Below are 17,858 nucleotides of genomic sequence, written 5' to 3'. Positions count from 1 at the left end.
CCTCCCGATCAACAGGACCCCGTTTCGAACGTGGTCGGTCGAACACAAGGCCGTTTCCTCCATTGTGCGGTACGCCAGGCCTCGTTTCCATCGCCTGTTCTGTCCAAGCCCTCCCGATGAACCCGACCACACATTCCATTCCGACCCAGCCGGTTGGCTCCCACGCGTTCTGTTGCCTCCCGGTGAACACGACGAATTCTGTTGCCTCCCCATGAACACGACGACGACGTTGCTTCTTCGTTCCGACCCAGCCATGTACGTATGCGCGATAGGCGTTAGAGACCCTGCCCGTATGTACGTACGTGGCCGTATTTTATTTCTTGCACCCTCGTCGTTGTACGTATGTGTACATGCTACATGCGCGCCTCTACTGCGACACGTGCGCGCCTCTACATCTACGACACGTGCGTGCCTCTACATCGACCAGTATGTACGTACATGTTCGCGACCAGAATGACAATGCTAAGTACGCTTCGACCAGGTGGGTCCCGACTGTCAGGCACTTCCTTGCGTGCGAAGATGTAGCTGGTGGGTCCCAGCAGTCAGGGGGGCGAATCGTTTTTTTTTGCCCGGACGCACTTCCTTGCGTGCGAAGATGTAGCTGGTGGGTCCCAATAGTCAGGGGGGCGAATCGTTTTTTTTTGCCCGGACGCACTTCCTTGCATGCGAAGGTGTCGCTGGTGGGTCCCAGCAGTCAGGGGGGAAACATTTTTTTCGTGAAATATGGTGGCCCGTCCGGTGGGTCCCTACTGTCAGGTGGAGGAATAGTTATTTTGCCCGTAATAAGGAGGCACTTCCGTGCTGCGGCCGTGGACCCAGCTGTCAGCCTCTCCATGTACAGTCCACGTCCGATGGAAACCGTTCCTTGACCACGTTGACCACGCCGTGGCGAGAGCACCAGGGTGATGGACGACGGCGAGGCCTAGGAAGGGGACGACGCGGAGCCGGGGAAGACGCGGTAGTGGATGCCCACGCATAGAGGAGTACGAGGGTTCACTGGTTCGCTGTGGTGCGAGGCTGCCGTCGCCACAGAATAACAGGGGGGTGGGTGAGTAGAGGGATGGCCTGGCCAGCGGTGGGAGTAGTAGGGGGCGGTGAGGCCTCCGCCGCATCGCAGCCGGCCACGGGAGGCAGGAGCACGAGGCACGACCGGCGCTGGTTTGGGCGGCTGGAGCAAGAAGACCAGAGGTTGAAGAAGCACTATGGCCGTTGGATGGACATCGTACGGTCACTGGAGCTAGATTCGCGCATATGGACTAAGTTGACAAAGCTCTCCATCCCCGTCAACTTAGTAGGCCCACAAGTCAGCCTGCCACTATACTGGGTCCCAGCTAACAGGGGGAGTAGTCATTTTTTTGTGCGTAATAAGGAAGCACTTCCTTGCGTGCGAAGATACAGCTGGTGGGTCCTAGCTGTCAGCGGCGGTAACGTTTTTTTTCGTGAAATACTAAGGCCCTTTCGGTGGGTCCCTGATGTCAGGTGGACGACTCATTATTTTGCGTGTAATAAGGAGGCATTTCCTTGCGTGCGGCCGTGGACCCAGCTGTCGGCCTCTCCACGTACAGTCCACTTCAGATGCATGTCGGTCGTTGACCACGTTGACCAGGCCGCAATAAGAGCACCAGGGCGGTGGATGACGGCGAGGCCTAGGAAGGGAACGACACGGAGGCAGGGAAGACTCAGCAGTTGTTTCCCACGCGGAGGGGAGTATGACTGGACGAGGGTTTACTGGTTTGTCTGCCATCGCCAGAGAATAACAGCAGGTGTGGGTGAGTAAAGGGATGGCTAGGCCACTTATGGGAGTACGATGGGGCGGTGAGGCCAGCGCGACAGCACAGCCGTCCGCGGGGAGGAGGGAGCAGGCAGTCCCGCCGGTGCTTGTTTGAGCGGATGGAGTAGGAAGAGCAGAGATTGAAGAAGCACGACGGCCGTTGGATGGCCATCCAACAGTCACTACTTGTGCGTCAACCTTTTTTTAGGAAAGCCTCAAATCTGTGGAAAACAACATATAGCCCATCTGCCATTATTTCTAATAATTTACAGCCCATTTGCTAATTCTTAAGGTTTCTTTGGAGCCCATATTCTTTTTTTGAGCATTACAGCCCATATTGTGGCCACGGTTAAAAAATGATACGAAATTTTGCATATTTCGGTGCGGTCCGAACTGTTTTTAATCCCGAAATTTTGACTCACATTCAAACTGATTTTAAAACTAAATGTATATCAATATAAAATCCATCAAATTCTCCACGCATAAAAAGTAATGTAATTTAAAATCTCAAAATGAAAAAAAAATTATTTGAAACTAATTGCCGCTTTGATGTGTTTTAAAAATGTACAGCCCATTTCTCATTACTGATGGGTCATTTTCTCGGCCAGCCGAATGAAAGCTCTCCTCGTCTTGAAAGATTTGCAGCCCAACAGGCCTGACAAAGCGACTTACTTGGCAAATCACAAAAAAACTGGGATGTAGCCGTGGACCGAGCTGTCAGCCTCTCCATGTACATTACTCTTCCGATGGAAGTCGTTCCTTGACAATGTTGACCATGCCGCACGGAGAGCACCACGGCGGTGGACGATGGCGAGGCCTAGGAAGGGGACAACATGGAGCCGGGGAAGACGCGGCAGCGGAAGCCCGCGCGGAGAGGAGTACGAGGGTTCACTAGTTCGGCTGCAGTGTGAGGCTGCCGTCCCTGCAGGGCCTGGCCAGCGGTGGGAATAGTAGGGGCCGGTGAGTCCTCCGCGGCAGCACAGCCGGCCACGGGAGGCAGGAGCATGAGGCACGACCGGCGCTGCTTTGGGCGGCTGGAGGAAGAAGACCAAAGGTTGAAGAAGCACTACGGCAGTTGGATGGACATCGTACGGCCACTGGAGCTAGAATCGTTCATATTGACTAAGTTGACAAAGCCCTTCGTCCCCGTCAACTTAGTAAGCCAGCAAGTCAGCCTCCAACCAAGGTGGGTCCCAGCTAGCAGGGGGAGTATTCATTTTTTTGTGCATAATAAGGAGGCACTTTCGGTGGGTCCGAGCTGACAGCGGGGGGGGGGACGTTTTTTCGTGAAATACGGTGGCCCGTCAGGTGGGTCCCAGCAGTCAGGGGGAAAACGGTTTTTTTTTGCAAAATATGGTGGCCCGTCCAGTGGGTCCCTGCTGTCAGTTGGAGGAATCATTATTTTCCGTGTAATAAGGAGGCACTTACTTGCCGCGGCCGTGGACCCAGCTGAGACTCTCCACGTATAGTATACTTCCGATGGAAGTGGTTCCTTGACCACGTTGACCTCACCGTGTTCCGTTGCATGCATACGTCCATGGGCGTGGTGCGTCCCCACTGTCAGCCTCTCACGTACAGTCATCTTCCGATGACTCTCGGTTGTTGACCACGTTGACCACACCGTGCCGAGCGCACCCAGAGATGGGGAAGATGGGGCAGTGGAGTCGCAGATGGAGAGGAGTGGGACACTTCACTGGTTCGGGTGCGCGGCAGCACATCTGCGGTGCCACCCACAAGAGACAGGAGCAAGAACAGAGGTTGAAGAAGGAGCACGGTTGTTGGATTAACATCCAACGGTCCAGCTGCTAGAATCATTTGTTGATTAAGTTGATAAAGTCGTGCGTACACGTCCGCTTAGCAGGGCCACAAGTCAGTCACCAAATCTGACGGGTCCCAGTTGTCAACGGGATGAATAATTTTTTTCGCAAAACAAGGAGGCACTTCCTTCCGTACGAAGATACAGCCGGTGGGTCCCAGCTGTCAGGTGGAGGAAACATTTTTTAGCTTAATAAGGAGGAACTTTCCTTGCGTACGACCATGGACCTCGTGGGTCCCAGCCCGTCAGGCTCTCCACGTGCAGTCCTCTTCCGATGACTCTTGTTTGTTGACCACGCTGCACCGATCATAGCGAGGCGGTGGACGACGGCGAGGCCCCGGACGGGAATGACTCGGAGATGGGAAAATGTGGCAGTGGAGTCGCAGATTGAGAGGAGGAGAAGGGTTATAACTGGTTCTGTTGCAATTCATATCAAACTCAGGTTCACAAGACACGTTCATATTCATAGCCAACATTCACTATCAACAACTCAAAAGATTCATATATACACAAGCTCAGCATATCTATGCATCCAAATGATTGATAGATCACACGACAATATTCATACATAATTCACAAAAAGATTCAGATATACACATGTTCAGTATGTTTATGCATCCAAATGATTGAGATCACAACCAATATGATCCATGGACAAACTTTAATTACCTAGGGTACAGACTGGTAAATGGTGTTCACTAAGAGGTACTTCTTGCTAAAATTAGTTCTTGTACGAGTAAACTTTCGAGTACATAAGAGGCAGCACAGACAATCTGAACTTTGCTTATAGGTTTATCCTCAAATAGTGGCCTCGTGCCAACGGAGGTTTGAGCAATTTGGCCACTAGTTTCATCCAACTAGTTTACTGGCTCATCTTGGTCCTGTATCTCGCCAAAATTCTACATTGCAGACGAGAAAGGAGGCGGTTGAGAAAATGAACCACCCAAATTTTTTGTGCAGTTCAACTGAAATGGAGCATCCTTGGTGTGCAGAATGATTAAGTACCAGATGAATATACGCGTCAACCAACTTGTCTGGAATCTTTAGACTCCATGCCATATAGTTCGCTACCATATGTGCTGATAACCAAAAGGCACAAGTTGGGACCAAAGACTGGACTGTGTTTTTCTGGGCTTTGTACCAAGCAATATTTTTGGCGTTCACTATCCTAATACTTGGAGTTTGAAAATTGGTTGACGCCGGTTGATACTCGAATGAATATAGGCACTTCTTGTCAACATCGATGCTTGTCTGAGTGAACTTTGGAGTACATAGCAGCAGCATAAGTACCTGTCCATCTGATCATTTTGTGCAGTTCTACTGAAATCACCGATGTAATGATTTGCCTGCGAGTTCAGGCTCCAAATTACTCCTTTATGAAATCGGCAAGCAGTAGCACAATGCGAAATTACCAATACATATGACAGGCACAATAATCAGGATAAAGACCAGTACCAACATGTGTGAGGTAGCATATCAATTACTATTCCCTTTGACTGGAAGCCGAGATAAGCCAAGCGACTGACAGCAAAGGAAGAAAGCAAGCGGAAATTAGCGACTGACAGGAAAGGACGGAAGCTGTTAAGGCAATGAAGCACCCAAAGTTTTTGTGCAGTTCCACCAAAATCGAGCATCCCTGTTGGCACATATATTGAGAGAGTGAGATTACTGTAATAGTGGGACTAGTTGATGAAACATACACTAACAAATAGAAGCACCCTCATTATCTTAATGGGTAAAGTTAGCAACATAGTAGTCTTGCTTAAAGAGATGTATTAGTTTATTCAGTGCCAATTAGCTCAACTCAACACTCAAAGCATTGCCATTTATCATAGGTTGCAAAACTTAGAAGTGCAAAGATAAAGGAGTTTCTCATGACAGTAGCACGATACAAATAGAGATGACAGCAAACTAATATGGATGAAGGCCTTAGGCCAGTACCAACCTGAGAAAAAAAGCTTATTCATGTAGTCCCATAAGAGATGATAAAGCACTCACTGGAATCACACAATAGTATATATTTTTGTTCACTTCAAATGTATGGTTGAAATCACTCTTGTTTACCAGTGCTGAGATTATATCGAAAGATTATCAAGAACTTCTAGCAGAGTTAAAGCACTGGCTGGGATACAGTTCATTGTATTGTCTTGTGTTGTTCCACTAAAATGTATGATTGGCACAACATGATCCCTGTTTGCACAAGTAGGAAAAAGGTGAAACCTTCATTAGCTTAGTAAGAAAGGATAGGAAGACATTAGCATATTACTCAAACAGTAGCATCAAATTCATGATGGACAATACGCAAAACATTGCCTCATTGAACCAATGGCAATAAATTGACATGCAAAACAATAGCACTATTATGTCATGACACTAATAATATTCCCTCCCTGCTCCACCACATGATTCACCTCCATAGACAAACATTCACACGTACATGATTCAGCATAGGGTCCTACTAAAGATTTGTTTAACTCCAACAGGAAAATTAGGCAGTAATAAATTAGTGGTACTTAAGTGCTCCTAATTAATTAAGTGAGACAGCAGAAGTGGAAGGGCTCCCTGGAGGATCATCGCACATGTAAGGTAGTCGTTGCCGGAGCCCTTGAATAGCCTCGACTGAGGCCTCTGGCTTCAGCAAGATCGCCTTGGCACTGTTTATTCTTCTACTTCTTCCTCTTCATGCTATGTTTCTCTTTCTCCTCATGAATTGGTGAAACCAAGTACGTGATTGGCCTTCTAATTCAGAATTGGTTTTGTCAGTGAGGGAGTACAAGTGTACTAGTAAAAAACAGCATTATTTTCTCATGGCAGTCGGAAAATAGAGATGAACACATGCATTAAATATCATTCTTACCTAAAGGAAGGTTATGGCGCCAATATGGATGATGAGGATTGGAACACAGATCTCCCTTTGTGTAGTTCCACCAAAATGAACCAACTGTTCCATCTAACATTCCAGTTAAACAGCACAAAAGTCACTTCTTTTAAGAAGAGTTTTGTGCAGTGCACCAAAAGGTCACAACAGCAACCAGGTGAATTGGATATCCCTGTTTGCATAAAAAGGCACAGAGGAAACAGTCAGAGTCTCAAACAATTACAGGCAAAAACATTTGGCTAAACATGTCAGAGTCACAAACAATTACATGCAAAAACAGTGGCATGGCTTCATTTTTACCAGGGACATAATATTAAGAACAGCTAAGGCTGCGTTCGGTTCATAGGTTTGGTGCAGGATTTTCGTAGGAACACAATTCCTACCGTATTCTTTCCCTTCCAACCGTTCGGAACACGGGAAAGGTGAATAGTGTTTCATAGGAAAGCTGGTCTGGTAGTACTGATTCCATCAGATTAGAAACATCCACGCGCTGCTCATTTTTTGGGCGGAAGCCCGAGGCAGGCGCTCACTGCCATGCGTTAGACAGGTTGCTGTGCTGTGTTTGCCGGAATAAAAAAATCAACCTATGTGTGGTATGTGAGGTGAGGACAAGAGTAGTCACTGTGCAGCTGAATAAACAAATAGCATCTCATACTGCCAAGCATGCTACTCTAAAAAAACAAATCTGTACATTTCGTAGTCCATCCGAACACATTCTCTTGAGAGTTTCCTCCGGTTCGCTGTTCCATAGTTTTATACCTACATTCCTTTCCTATTCCTCTATTTTTCATCAAGACCTATGTTTTCTGCCCCTTTATACCGACCAGAGCCTAAATATTTGGTATAAGGGCATGGGACAGTGGGTGCACCAGCAGTACAGCACCATGTACGTAAAGAGGGGCATAAAGTGGTGATTCATAGTTTGTTGCCCCGAGAAACAAACATCCAAGAAACATATCTGGGTTGGTCCCATTTTTGTTCACTCTAGCCACCTACTCCTATGTGTGGATAGCAAATCTAGTCCTGGTCATACCACTGTGTACAGCATTACCCCTATATTTCCCTTTTCGACCAAGAGACCGGTTGGATGACCAGTCTGTACTACTTTCATCCCCTTTCCTTCCTGTTTGTACCAAGTCCGATGTACATACTAAATTCCCCCACCCCCACTTTATTTCAATGACAAGTATTTTCGGACGGAGGGAGTACAAGATTCGACTCCATGAAGTAGCTTTACCTCTAACAATAGAAGAAAAAAAATAGGTGACGTTGGACCATCCGATCGAGAGGGGCTGAGAGGTAGAAAATGATGCACATGCAACGACGTAGCGAGCTGGGGAAGTAGAGCTAAGGCGGTTTCGAACGAAGATATACGTGAAGGTCATCGAGATATGGATAGGTGGGTGGCGGGAGGCCGGATCCGCCCACAGGCAACGACGAAGGGATCGGAGGACCTCCTGCACCGGCGCTCGGCCAGAGATAACGGTGCGGCCGGCAGTGGGTCTCCTCCCTCGCTGTCGACGACGGCCTAAACGCTGCCCCTCCTCCCCTTCACCAGCGGAGGGGGATACGTCCGGATCTGTAACCAGCGGTGAGGATAGAAAGCCAGTGTTGTTGAAGGGAGAAAGACAGGGTTACTACCCCTATCTTGTTTAGATCTAGAGAGGATGAGAGTGTGTGAATAGAGCAGCACTAGCAATCAAGCGCGGAGGCTCCGGCCTATATATAAGTAGTGGGGTAGTTTTCCTTTTTCACTCCATCAAAACAATCGTTTAAAATTGTGTACTATACTACATGCCAGGTCGCGGGTTTTTTTTTGTCGTTGATTGTTTTTTGAGATAGCTACCCGCTTGTTCCAAGTGGTCTTACGGTGTACCAGGTCGCACTTTGTATTGTTCAAGTCTGGTAGTACAACAAGTCCCTCCATTAAATGAACAACCACCCCCTTGTAAAAATTGTGAACAAGCCCACGGCTAAAATTAGCGGAAACGTGGGTTGCCCCAACATGCATTATTATTTATATTTTCTACTCCCTCCATTCCTAAATATAAGTTTTTTATTAGCCACACCTAAGACAAGAATTTTTTTTATTAGCAGTGAACCCCACATGTCATAGACACAAAAATTTTGGCAAGATTCCCTTAGGCAAGCCAAAGTGTGTCTAACAATTTGAGCAACTCAGGTTAGGCAAGTGTGGCAAGTGTGGGAAAAATAATGTGGCAACATAAGACAAACATAGTCACAATCCAAACAGCCCCGTGATTTTTTGTGACATGCATGAAAATTTGGTTAGTTAAATTTATAGTCAAAATTTGGCAAGGTGCATCAAATCAACACAAGCAAGTATCAAAAGGAAAGTCACGGCATGCATGCATGCGTTGTACTCCCTCTGTTTCCAAATATAAGTCTTTTTAGAGATTGCAACAAGTGACTACTCCCTCCGTTCCTAAATGTAAGTCTTTTTAGGGATTCCACTACAAACTACATACGGATGTATATAGACATATTTTAGAGTGTAGATTCACTCATTTTGTTTCATATGTACTGTTCATAGTGAAATCTATAAAAAGACTTATATTTTGGAACGGAGGGAGTACATACGAAACAGAATATGTCTACTCCTACATACGAAGTAGCCCATTTGAAATGTGTAAAAAGACTTTTATTGAATGCAGTGCTTTGAAGTGTCGCGTCAACTCGTACAAGCCCGAGAAATTTGATTACTACGACGCCCTCTCCCTCGTGGACTGAGCTCCGGTGCATTAACTGCACCTGCCTTTGGCTGCATGGCAGGTGGGCCAACCACCTGTTGGGCCCACCTGTCATGGACACAAAGGCAGGAGCAGTAAGTAGAAGCTTTTGCTACACGCTATCCCTCCCGCATGAGGTGGACGGACATGCAGCAGTGGATTCGATACTGTAGAAGTAGGAGTAACATCATTGTTCGTCTTCTCGAAGAGGCGAAGAGCCAAGTGCAAACCGAACATGGCAGTTGCGAATGCTCGCGTGGTGCGGTTCCTTGGAGTACTAGCCAGGCTCTTGCATGAGACAAAATTGCTATTGTTTAACAATTAAACTCCATTATCCATTGGTTGATACTCATTCTGCATAGGTCCACGCGCTTAGCACCGTTTCCTCCTGGGGTCACCAATGTTTATTTGCTAATTAATAGCATTCCATGCAATGAACTAGCCATTGCAAGTCATTAAAAGCATGCACACCTCTCATCTCTTATTGGTTGATACGTATGTCAAGAAACAAGAAACAAGGTAGAAGTTAATGCACCGCGCCTAAGTGTTTTGGGACTATTTGGTTTTCGTAAGATGACTTACACACCTAGACGGAGGGAGTAGTATAGACCTGTAAACTGGAAAGGAGTATTTACCTTTCTAGAGATTTCAACGAGTGACTAGAGTTCGGCTCAAAAAAAACAAGTGACTAGACTACACCATGTGCAGTACCCCCTCCCCTCTGGTTTATAGGGCTCAAATCTCAAATCTCATGAACCAAGGAATTTTGCGATTGGAGGAATGTATCTCATACTTTACAAAACTATCCTAATTAAATGCATGCATTAATTACGTAGTTCTCTCATTTTCCTCTCCACCTTGGTCACGGTGCACAATATTGAGAGAGTGCTTTGATACGTTTTAGTCTCATGACTAGCCACACTTTGACTTGGCCACACTAGTCTCCAACCAAACAGACCCTAAAAGTAGTGGGACTAAAACTTGTTAGCCTCATCCATGCTTGGATCCAAATACTAAAGAGACTAAAATCAAGTTAATGACATTTCAAAGCATCCGGGCCCGCGTGCCATCCACCAAATTACAGCGAGGTGCTACAGTCGAGACTCACCTGTCACCCCGGTGTGGCCGTCATGACCCGTCATATCACAAAACCCACACCTTTACCAGCAGTGGTAAGGTGGCCTCCAAGTTCGACTGGACGAAGCAACCATCATTTCATTGGAACGCTCGTTCAAGCCCTTTCTTCCCTTTCTTGAAGAAAACCTCACTCCAGGCTACTCACTTCTGCCATTTTTTTCTCTACCAATGAAGGAAAGGGGGGTGAATCAGTTATGTTGCTATATTTTCATTCTAATAATCTTCTTTTTGTGAAGCACCGACCGATTCTCACATCCTATTCTTTTCCCGTTTTCATTGCGATTGTGGTTTCCTTTCGATTGCTTTTTGTTTGTCAGTTCATTGATGGATCCTGGTGCACTAGGCAAAGAGTTGCCAGCAGACAACCCACTGGAGACAGCGATCTCCAGGAAGCGAGCACCGACCAACGAGTTGACCATGTTGGCGGGCCAACCCATGGAGACGAAGAACTCCAAGAAACAAGCACTGGCCAGAGAGTTGAGGACGTTGGCGGACGAACTCCTCAAAGAAAGTTGGAAGAACAGCAAGGGCCCCACTGTGCCTACCACAGGAGCTCTGATTGCCACCTATGTGAGGCTCAAGACCGAGTTTGAGGAGATAGTCGCCGTTGAGAAGCAGTATTCCCCTGGCAAGGTGATGGCCCCCATCGAGGACGAGGAGATGGCCCTCGGAGGGGTGATATCCCCCGGTGAGCTGCACAAGGTAAAAAATAATGGCTTATTACCATAGTTGTGGCTTTTTATTATTTGCAATGTGCTTGCTTTTTGATTATTTGCATTGTGCTTGCTAATATGTTAGTGTTGTGCAGGTGCCGGTGGTTGTCCTTGATGATTCCGATGTGGTGGCCCGTCATGTTGTCATCGCCTCGAAGATCGATTCCGATGCCGCTGTCCATCCTGTGGACATTGCCCCAGAGATCGTTTCTGATGTCGCGGTCAGTCCTGTGGACATCGCCCCAGAAATCGATTCCCATGTCGCTGTCCGTGCTGTGGTCATTGCCCGAGAGATCGATGACAAGAAATAGTTGGTCGCACTAATCCTTCAGGGTAGTTTGCATCGCCCTATTTTTAATTACCAGAACAATGCGTGTTATCAAACCATCTTAGGGCTAGTGCACTGTCTTGTGTGGGCGGATCTTGCTACTTTTGTTTGATAGTGAATCATGCGATGAATCATGCGAACCCTCTCCGCGTTATGGACACAGATGTATCCTCACCAGCTTTTGATGTAATATATGGCATGCTTAGATGTAAGTTTGAACCGTTTATCATATCACCAGGGCTTGTTTGATGATTTTTGGTGTTAATAGGCTAGCTACTGTGCGAGCTATAGTACTTGCAAAACACTCACCGAAGAGAAACGTTGGGGCTGATGAGCTCGTGGTACGCTTATACTTATCCCTCGTCGATTGACCAATAGCCCTAGCTCCTAAAATTGTAGGCTTAGCGATCGATCAGACAATAGTCGACATACATTCATGCCTCATTTGGTTCATAGGGTAGGAAAATCGTAGCAAAAGTACAGAGAACGTGCAACACAAAATCATAGCAGTGCAGTGACGTACTCCCTCTGTTCCAAAATAGATGACCTAGGAGGGCTAGTTTGGCCTAGTGGGTTTCAGTGATATGACGTGGTACAGTGTCGTCCAGTCTTCGCGTGTGGTAGCAGTATTGCGGGTACAGTAAGTTTTCTTGAAGAAGCGGAATTCAACGAAGTCATGATGGTTCCTTTGTCCGAACAACTTACGGTGGGAAAGGTTGGGCCTGCGACACGACCGGGGTAGACCAGGATAATTTTGTGCATGGCAGGTGGACCAGGATGGTTGACGTCCCACATGTCGACGAATGAAAGTATTCTTTCTGATATAGAGGACGAGCAACGAGTATTCTTTGTTTATTTTTTATGAAAGCTATTGTCTCAACTGTTACTCCTTGTCTCTGTCAATGCCTCTTTCTCCTCCACATAAGCGGGGACTACTTGCTATGCATGCAGCGGGCAACTGGCGTCTTGAGGGGCCAGGGCGGTGAGAACGGGCTCCAGAAGCGGTTCGGACTCCAGCATGGCCCACCTCACATTATCACCATATATTTCTTGGAGTCCGTGCGCGGTGGGCGGGCGATCTCTTCTCCCTCCCCCGTTTCTCTCTTCTCAGCCGACGCCCGCCGAGCGATTAGATTTCGGCTATCGACGGTTTATTCAATTACGGTCCCACATGTCAGTGAAATTGCAAGACAACGCGTATCCCCTTTGGTGAGCGGCGTGCGAGCCGGACTGTCGGGGTTGCGACGCGTACGAGTCGTAAGTGTGCCGCCTTTTCCTTTAGAACTTGTGAAGCGTAACATTTTCGCGTGATCGATCGATAGAAATCCAGAACAAAATGACGAGGGTGGTGCTTTCCCGCTCGTTAGGCGGGCTAGTTCGAGTGATATGACGTGCTACAGTGCCGTCCACTTGCTCCATTTTTATGTAAGCAAGAGTTTACACTCGTACGCGGGAGGAGTGCGAAACACCGCGGATCTGATTTTGATCGAGGGATAACTGTTCCCTTCCAAATAATGGAAGATTGTTAGCGATTATAGCATGACAGTTAGGGCATCTCCAGCGCTAGCCCACAAATTTACACCGGCATCTGTCCGAGGACACTGATGGATGCCATCTGATGCTGCCCGCATACCTTTCGACAACTATATGAACTAACCGGACGAAATTCGTGCAAACAAAGCAAATTTCAACCGAATGAAATTCATTACATTTCAAAAACTTTTCCTACAAACTGGACGAAATTCATTACAAATTTCGCACAAACCGTACTAAACCTACTGTAACCTAATCTAAACGATCGCCGGTGCCCGACCACCAAGTCCGGCCATGAACCCGAGAAAGCCGGCCATTGCCTTTGCCTCCTCCTCATCCGCCTCGATAACCTCCTCCTCCGGCTGGAGCACAAGGTTATGAAGATTTCCGCCTCCATGTCGCCGTCAAGCGGCTAATCGGCCGTCGATGTTTACCCCACCAAGCTTGGCGTCGACTGAGTGGAGTAGCGGTGGCCTTCCCAGGACCAGAGCGGCGGCGACCTACCGTGTACTACTCTTCCTCGCTGCCGGCTGCGCCCGCGCATGCGCGCCGGCTTCATGGTCGTGGCAGCGGAGCGCGGCCCGGGGGGTGTCAGCGATCTCCTTCGTTTGCTCCTGCGACAGTACGTCGAAGAGAGCTTTGGAGCGCGCACGGAGCGGAGCCATCGATGTCCCTCGTCTGCTCCTGCGACAGTACGTCCAAGAGAGCTTTGGAGCGCCACGAGGCCATGGTTGAAGTGGTGCCGACAGAAGGAAGGGACTGGAGGAGAATAAGTGTGGGTCTTTGGCTATGGCTGGGAGCTGGGGCTCAAGTTAATAGCGGGCGAATGGCAATGAGCCGCGGCAGACGGATGGACAACTGGCGCCGGAGTAGGTTCGTCGGGCGTGAATGCGGACGCTGCTTCAGTGACTTAACTGCAGATGCATTTGGGTGTCTGACATGTGGGCCCAACGGGCGTCTGGCCTGCATGTCAGTGACACACCAATTGCACCTGTAGTTAAGTCCAGTGAATGTGGCATTGACATTCTAGAGAGACGGTGAGCGTTTCAGGCGCATGCGGACTGTTTGACTGGTCAACCATACAAATACGGAGCTATACGCTGAGCCAGCGACCGTGTATCACTATATCTCGTATACATTGATCAAAGTGAGCTATCAAGACAAGTTCGATGACCGCCAATGCATTTTACTCGGTAATAAATGACCAGGATTGAAGGGGAATCCTAATTTGCTTCGTCTTCTATCCTTGAGCTCTTGACAAACCAATGCACTATACGGTTGTCTGGCCACTCCACCCGAGTGCTCTCACCAAGCTTCGTTCATGCCACCGCGCCGCACACTAACCGTTAAGGCAGCGATGGCATCCCGCCGCGCCGAGTTCCTCTCCGCCCATGAACGCACACAAAATGGTAGGGAAGCGATGGCATCCCGCCGTGCCGAGTTCATCGCCGCTCGCGACCTCACAACTATGTGGGAGGAATTTGAAGATGCCAAGGCCGAATGGGCGGTAGAGCAAGAGGCAGCCAAAGCCGCACAGAGGGAGCGGAAAAGTTAGAAAGCACTCAAGAAAAGAGAGGCCCACCGCCGCAAGAAAGAAAAGGACGCATGCGCTGCTGCGGAGAGGTCGGCAGAGATCCAAACATGGTGGGGTGTTGCTGGCAAAGCCGGGAAGGAGAACGACGACGTCTGGCCAACATGTGAGAAGTAGTAGTACTAGTAGTTAGTGTGTGTGTCTGTGTCTGAGTACGAGCATGTACGAGTACTACTAGTTACTACTGCAGTTTTTAGAGCAAATTACCAGTACATTAGCCTAGACTAAGTGGAAAAATTCCTATCCTATGCATCAAATGACATATCTTTCTCTATAGGAATTGAGATGCATGTCATCTCACTTCCTATGATTTTCATATTCCTATCCTATGAACGAAAGGAGGCCTCTGTTGGAGTAAATACTGTAGCTAGCAGTACTGCTGGTACAGTAGTTTTCTTCAAGAAGCGGAATTCAACGAAGTCATGATGGTTCCTTCGTCCGAGCAACTTCAAAGTGGGAAGTGGGCCTGTGATTTGACGGCTCATTAGTCGTTGTTACTGCGGCGCGACGACAATGGTGACTCTCCCTTGGACTTCTACGTGCATGGCAAGTGGACCAGGATGGTTGACGTCCCACATGTTGGCGAACGGAAGTATTCTTTCCGATATCGAGGAGGAAGGAAACCGCATGGTATAGTATCACTACTGATTGGTTCGCAAAAAAATAGTATCACTACCGATTTATAATTATTTTTTATTTCTGATGAATGCTAGCATTTCAACTCTTACGACGAAGGGTGCCAAACACGGCACGTGCTGGATGTCCCACACGTCAGCGAAAGGAGTGGGACATGAACAGCATGGTAGAGCCCGGCATAAAAAAACAGCGTGGTAGAGCGTCTCCACTTCTTCCACTTCTGGGTCGGAGACCACACGTAGTAGTACTTAGCTGTATGAACGATACAAAGTGCGACCTGGAGAGAAAGACACATCTAGTTGGAAGGTCTCGGGGCATACACGTAAACAAATATAAAAGTTAATACGTGCCTCCAACTAATATAGTAGTAGTAGAGTACTTAGACATGTACTCCATAACATCACCGTGCATTGCACGTACAACATTTAGTGGTAGTACATAGTAAGAGACAAATACCGCCCAAGAGTTCCCTTCTCGACCTACTTTTGAGTGTTTGGTAGAGTGTATGGAGGGTGCATGAGTCCACACTAGTTTAGCACAAATACACTAGAAGCATGCATGAAGAGAGCATGCATGAAGAGGGGTGTTGAGTTGAGCATGCATGAAGAGGGAACAACCATGCTGAGACGAGATCGCAACCAAGCACACCCTATATGCCATGCATGTTCATACCATTTGTGCCTTTCTACTTCACTTACTCCGCTACACTACTCAGGTTCGTACGTCCACTCCTGGGTACATATCTATCTCGTAGTTCTAGTGCCACGTGTTCTTCATATAGATGGAATGATCGTTGCATAACACGTGTGCCTTGATGCTAGATGTCTCGCGTGTTGGCAAAAGGATGAACAAAGCTCACATAAAAAAATAGAGTGGAAGAACATAGATTCTGGACGACCGAGAAGGAGCAAGGAACCTCGTGGTGGAGCGTCTGCACTCATAATATTTAATATTATTCAGCGATATAAAATTAACCAATCATCTCCACAGTGGACTGGAAGAGTACGAAACACGGCAGCCCAGTGTAGTTACATCATACTAGTACATGGCTAACCCGCGCTATCACCATATTTCTTGGCTTCCGTGCGACACCTATCTCTAGTAATCTAGCAACCTGTATTGCTTCTCCCTCCTCGTCTCTATCAAAGTGCGGCGGGCTGGCGTTTCTGCCGTCTATTGAGGTCGGTTAACTATCACATGTTAGCGACATGCCAAGAGTATTCTAAAAAAATCCTTTCATGTTCTGTTTTCAAAAAGAAAAAAATCCTTTCACGTACGAATTTGCCTGTATGCTTTGAGCAACTTGCATGTCCTATACTGCTCCTGTTTGATACTCTAACTTAGCTAGAGGTTAGACTAACTCATGACTAACCCTGAACTAACTATAGCCAAAGAGCTGTTTGGGTGACAGGGTTAGATTGACAATAAATGCACTTCACGGAGAGAGAAAAGTGAATTTTCAGTGGTCCCAATGAGAACTATCTCAAGTTAGCACCTCTTGGGTGGGATAGTTTTTTTTGGTGGGTTCGGTGCAACTTGCTCCAATTTAAACCCTCATGCTTGGATACTTTAGGGCTATTTGAGTCCCAACTAGCTCAAACTAACTCTAACCCATGGATCCAAACAGGGCCTATGGCCAGTCTCGACACGGAGCAGTCGCGTGCACCGGGAAGCGGCGCTCTCTTAGCCGTCGCGCCACTTCAAAGCCGGCGCCAGTGAGAGGTCGCCTCCGCTCTGGTCGGGCATTAATGCGGCACTGACGCTCCAGGCGACGCTGACCGTTTCACGCGGGAAGCGCACACTGGCAAGGGAGTAGAGGTTTTGAACCATTTCAGGTGTAGTAGTAATGGTAGTTTGCAAAAGTACTCAATTATTGCACTGAGTTTCCTAAGAAATTGTGGTAAAAAACATTACTCCCCAGCCCGCTTCCCTTCTCCTTCCTGCTCGTGATTTACGTGGTCATGTTAACGTGGTTGTGTCAAAAAAATGTCACTTCCTGCTCGTGATTTGTGTTATATAATTACAAGCAAGATTCTCGTGCATTGCACGGAACATAAATATGCATTTTTTTACAAAACACCTGTTGTGATTGACCCATGCGGGAGTAATCCCATGTGTAAAAACTAATGATATCTCGAGAATTTTATCGGAAAACTGGTATCTCGAGAATGTCATCGAAAAATGAAAGATGAGAGATAAGGCGAGGAGGAGTGGAGCGTGGTGGTGACTGGTGGTCGGAATGGGCGGAGGCATGGGGATGGACGGTGCCGGCAGGCGGCAGCGGCCACCATGCACGCTAGATTGTTCCAGAGACTTATTCCTTTTTTAATTGCTGAGCAATGAGGTTGCGGGAGATAATGATGTGGAGAGAGGTGCGGGTATCTTTTGTAAAATTATCATAGTTTGCTTCCTATCCGTCAGATATAGATCATACGGTCTGTATTACAAGATGGCAGGCACACCATCATCGCCAACTCATTTTTTTATAAGGGTATATAGATGATAAGTTTGCTGACTACTAAAGTAAAGTGGAATCTGTCCATGTTATGCAAGTAAATAAAGGTGATTGTTTATCATACGGGTAAGGTTGGATGAAGGGTGGTAGGAACAAATGTTGCACCTAGAGCATGTGTGTGTGAGATGGAGTCTTAGTGTGTGTGTGGTGTGTGTGTGTGTGTGTGAGAGAGAGAGAGAGAGAGTGAGAG

This window comes from Triticum aestivum, chromosome 2B, assembly GCF_018294505.1.
Source record: "Triticum aestivum cultivar Chinese Spring chromosome 2B, IWGSC CS RefSeq v2.1, whole genome shotgun sequence".
NCBI classification, from domain to species: Eukaryota; Viridiplantae; Streptophyta; class Magnoliopsida; order Poales; family Poaceae; genus Triticum; species Triticum aestivum.
This window is presented reverse-complemented; position numbering follows the sequence as displayed.